Raw genomic sequence first — 4,916 nt, 5'->3', positions numbered from 1 at the left:
CAATCTACAGATTCAATTCAGTGCCCATCAAATCCCAGAAAAATTCTTTACAGATATTGAAAGAATGGTACTCAACTTCATATGGAAAAGCAAAAAGCCAAGAATAGCCAAAACAATCCTGTACAATAAAAGAACTTTTGGAGGCATCACAATCCCTGACTTCAAGCTCTACTACAGAGCTACAGTACTGAAAACAGCCTGGTATTGGCATAAGAACAGACAGGAGGACCAATGGAACTGAATTGAAAACACAGATATTAATCCACCCACCTTCAAACACCTGATTTTTAATAAAAAGGCAAAAAATATAAAATGGAAAAAAGAAATCTTATTTAACAAATGGTGCTGGCATAACTGGATATCAACATGTAGAAGAATGAAAATAAACCCATATCTATCACCATGCACAAAACTCAAGTCCAAATGGATCAAAGATCTCAACATAAAGCCAGCCACACTGAACTTATAGAAGAGAAAGTGGGAAGTATACTTGAATGCATTGGCACAGGAGACCACTTCCTAAATATAACTTAAGCAGCACTGACACTGAGAGAAACAATTAATAAATGAGACCTCCTAAAGCTGAAAAGCTTCTGGAAAGCAAAGGACACAGTCAAGACAAAATGGTAGCCTACAGAAAGGGAAAAGATCTTCACTAACCCCACATCAGATTGAAAGATCCCCGATTTGGGGAGACTCTCACTCGAGCCTCGGGATGATGCGAACTCCCCCAGTAACTCACGAGAGACCGTCCTTGCTGCACTCACACAAGGTTTAATGACAAGACGACAAGACGACAAGACGGGGACCAGTGCACTGGGGCCGAGACTCATAACCCACGCAGGGGAAGAGTTTAACCTCGAGTGACCGGGAGAATTAGTTTTTATAGGAAGAAACCATATAGTCCAGTAATCCAAAAGGGGGGGCAGGGAGGATGTCACAGAAGATTCCAAATATTCCAGTGATGATTACAAAGGGGCAATTCCCTGCATCTCAAGATCATTCTCAAAGGTCCTAATCAGCTAGTTCCTATTCCAGTGATAATTACTAGGGGGTGACAATTACTAGGGGGAATCTCTTAGTCTCTCAAGATTACTCTCAAGATTACAATCCACCTTTATCTTCAGCTAGTTCCTGGAACCCTGGAACTGGTTAACCTTAGATTTCTGATTCTTCTCTTCCTGCTAGATTTTTGGCTCTATTTTCCTGTTAGGGGGATCTGGATTTATCCAGGTCTTTCAAGACAGAGATCTGATCTCCAAAATATACAAAGAACTCAAGAAATTGGTCACCAAAAGAACACATAATCCAATAAAAAAATAGAGTACAGACATAAACAGAGAACTCTCAACAGAGAAACCTAAATTGGTTGAAAGACTTAAGGAAATGCTCAGCATCCTTAGTCATCAGAGAAATGTAAATCAAAACAACTCTGAGATTCCATCCTACACATGTAAGAATGGCCAAGATCAAAAACACTGATGACAAATTATGCTGGAGAGGTTGTGGGGTAAAGGGGACACTTCTGCATTGCTGGTGGGAATGCAAGCTGGTCCAACACCTTTGGATGTTAGTGTGGTGATTTATCAGTAAATTAGGAAACGATCTTCTTCAAGACCCAGTAAAACCACTTTTGGGTATATGTCCAAAGGATACTCAATCGTGCCACAAGGACATGTGCTCAACTATGTTCACAGCAGCTTTGTTTGTTATAGCCAGAACCTGGAAACAACCTAAATGTCCCTCAACCAAAGAATGAATAAGGAAAATGTGGTACATTTACATAATGGAGTACTACACAACAGAACAAAATGATGACGTCTTGAATTTTGCAGGCAAATGGATGGAGCTAGAAAACATTATTTCAAGTAGGTAACCCAGATACAAAAAGACAATTATCACTCATAAGTGGTTTTTAAACATAAAGCAAAGAAAACCAGCTGACAAGCCACAACCAGAGAGAACTTAGACAACAATGAGGACACTAAGAGAAACTTACATAGACATAATCTACATGAGGAGTAGAAAATGACAAGATCTCCTGAGTAAATTGGGAATATGAGGACAATGTGGGAGGACTGAACGGGAGGGAAGAGCCAGGAGGGGAGCAGAGAAAAATGTAGAACTCAATAAAAACAAAAAAACCCAAAAGCTCCCAGTGAAATGACAGCTAGGCCAGGACACTCCAAGTTTGTTGGTCTCCACTGAAGAAGATGCCTGGATGAAAATCAACCCACTGCAGTGCACCGTCAAGTTCAAACTGATGATCCCAAAGGCTCAGGCTACAAATGACCAACTAGCAGCCTTGAAAGATGGGAAAGAGTGTGTCTTCTCCTTTAGGTACCTAGACCAACCCCATGCAAAAACCTGCCTGGAGATCCACAGAAATATAGCTTATTTTGGTTTTAAAACAAAGAAAGTCTACCACTAAGTTAGCATGAAGGAGGCTGTGATTAACAAAGTCACATGAGAAATAACCTCTACTTATCAGAGTCAAACAGAAAAGCAAGTAGTCTTTCCCATGCAGTGATGATAAACAGTAGCTGCCAGCCCTCTCCCCCAGCCCTCACAGTGGTTCCTGAGCAGGACACAAGTTCACATCTGTTAGAGCCCAACACAGACATTTATTTTCCCTAACTGGACTGGTACAGAGGCGCAAGGAATAACCAGACACAGCTTACACTATTATTATGGAAAAGTGCATCTCAGGCTTCTTCCTCCTGAAGATCTCCCCGTGTTTATTCTCCAAACATCTTTTATAGGAATACATAAACTGGGCAGGAAAATACAACATCATACTGTCTCCTAGGTAACCAGGTGAATGGCCTTTTGTCACATCCGCATCTACCTGTCTGCTGAGTCTGCTAGCTGTCACGTGGCTTGAATTAGCATCTCTATAAGGCATCCTCCAAATTACAAAGAAAAGGAGCAGCAAACATCCTGACCTTTGTCAGGCAGAGACAGCCTGACTGTAGGGCTACTGCAGATCACTCTGGATCTGCCCAATGGCTTCAGAGCCTGGCTGCTACAACATAAAGAAATATGGGCCTACAACATCAGCGCTCAAAACAAATGGCTGCAGAAAGTGCATGGGAAAAATATCCCATCCCGCACAGAGAACCGTGGAGTAGTGACTGTTAGCACCAGCGTGAAAACCTGCTTCTTCTGAGACCTTCATGAATGTCTGTGTGCTCTTAGATTAAAATGAAAAGGCAACCCACACAGAGAAGGCCTAGACCCTAGACCCTGGCACATGATGCAGAGGCAGGGGATCAGAGTTTGAGCTTAGCCTGCTGACTCAGAGGAAACAGTCTAAGGCAGGCAGGCAGGCAGGAAAAAAACACTGAAAAAGACCACACTAAAGACTAGCCCTGGGGTGCTTGCTTGACTGGCTTCTACATCAGTTACATATCGCTAAGTCTAATTGAGGCTTAGAAGAAACTCAAGTGCCATTTCTAGTTTTCAAGGACAGTGTTTGTTGCAAAGCACAGCATTTGGATAAAATTTTTTTAAAAAAAAAAACCTCTGACATATAAGGAAATACACAGAAATACCTTTAAAAAGCCCTCCTTTAGAAGAAATTCTTCGGCTCTTGCTCCTCCCTGTTCTAGAGATAGCCGCTTCTTTTTGTGCAGAGCCAGCCTCGTTCCAGAGACACGATGGTGAAGGTCAGAGTGAATGGATTTGGCTGTATTGGACGCCTGGTTACCAGGGCTGCCTTTGCTTCTGGCTAAGTGGACATTGTTGCCATCAATGACCCCTTCATCAACCTCAACTACATGGTCTACATGTTCCAGTATGACTCCACCCATGGCAAGTTCAAAGGCACAGTTAAGGCTGAGAATGGGAAGCTTGTCATCAACGGGAAGGCCATCACCATCTTCCAGGAGCTAGATCCCGCCAACATCAAATGGGGTGATGCCTGCGCCAAGTATGTTGTGGAGTCAACCGGTGTCTTCACCATCATGGAGAAGGCTGGGGCCCACGTGAAGGGTGGAGTCAAAAGAGTCATCATCTCCATCCCTTCTGCAGATGCCCCCATGTTTGTGATGGGTGTAAACCATGACAAGTATGACAATTCCCTCAAGATTGTCAGCAATGCTTCCTGCACCACCAACTGCGTAGCCCCCTTGTCTAAGGTAATTCATGACAACTTTGACAACGTGGAAGGACTCATAACCACAGTCCATGCCGTCACGGCCACCCAGAAGACTGTGGATGGCCCCTCTGGGAAGCTGTGGCGAGACGGCCGTGGCGCTGCCCAGAACATCATCCCTGCATCCACTGGCGCTGCCAAGGCTGTGGGCAAAGTCATCCCAGAGCTGAACAGGAAGCTCACGGGCATGGCCTTCCATGTTTCTACCCCCAATGTGTCTGTTGTGGATCTGACATGCCACCTGGAGAAAGCTGCCAACAAGAAGGTGGTGAAGCAGGCACCTGAGGGCCCACTAAAGGGCATCCTGGGCTACACTGAGAACCAGGTTGTCTCCTGTGACTTTAACAGTGACTCCCACTCTTCCACCTTCGATGCTGGGGCTGGCATTGCTCTCAATGACAACTTTGTAAAGCTCATTTTCTGGTACGACAATGAGTTCGGCTACAGCAACAGAGTGGTGGACCTCATGGCCTACATGGCCTCCAAGGAGTAAGAAGCCCACCCTGGACCACCCACTCCAGCAAGGACACAGAAAGACAGAGGTCCTCGGCTGCTGAGTAGTCCCTGTCCTAACTCAACCCTTGACACTGAGCTCTCCCTCACAGTTTCCATCCCAGACCCCCAGATAGCAGGAGGGGCTTAGGGAGCCCTACTCTCTTGAATACCATCAATAAAGTTCACTGCATCCCCTCAAAAAAAGAAGAAGAAATTCTTCTTTCCAAGGTCCATTTCTTTCCAGAGGGTCATCGGGAACCATAAA

The 4,916-nt window shown here is 44.5% G+C and overlaps 1 pseudogene; it reads left to right on the top strand.

Annotated features, from left to right (window-relative positions):
* Positions 1–3,644: 3,644 nt before the first annotated feature.
* On the top strand, positions 3,645–4,690 carry LOC148117107 (glyceraldehyde-3-phosphate dehydrogenase pseudogene; annotated as a pseudogene).
* Positions 4,691–4,916: the final 226 nt, after the last annotated feature.

This window comes from Myodes glareolus, unplaced genomic scaffold (assembly GCF_982192425.1).
Source record: "Myodes glareolus unplaced genomic scaffold, mMyoGla1.1 HAP1_SCAFFOLD_62, whole genome shotgun sequence".
Taxonomy (NCBI): domain Eukaryota; kingdom Metazoa; phylum Chordata; class Mammalia; order Rodentia; family Cricetidae; genus Myodes; species Myodes glareolus.
Note: the sequence above shows the minus strand (reverse complement) of the source record. Positions and strands in the feature narration are given on the sequence as shown.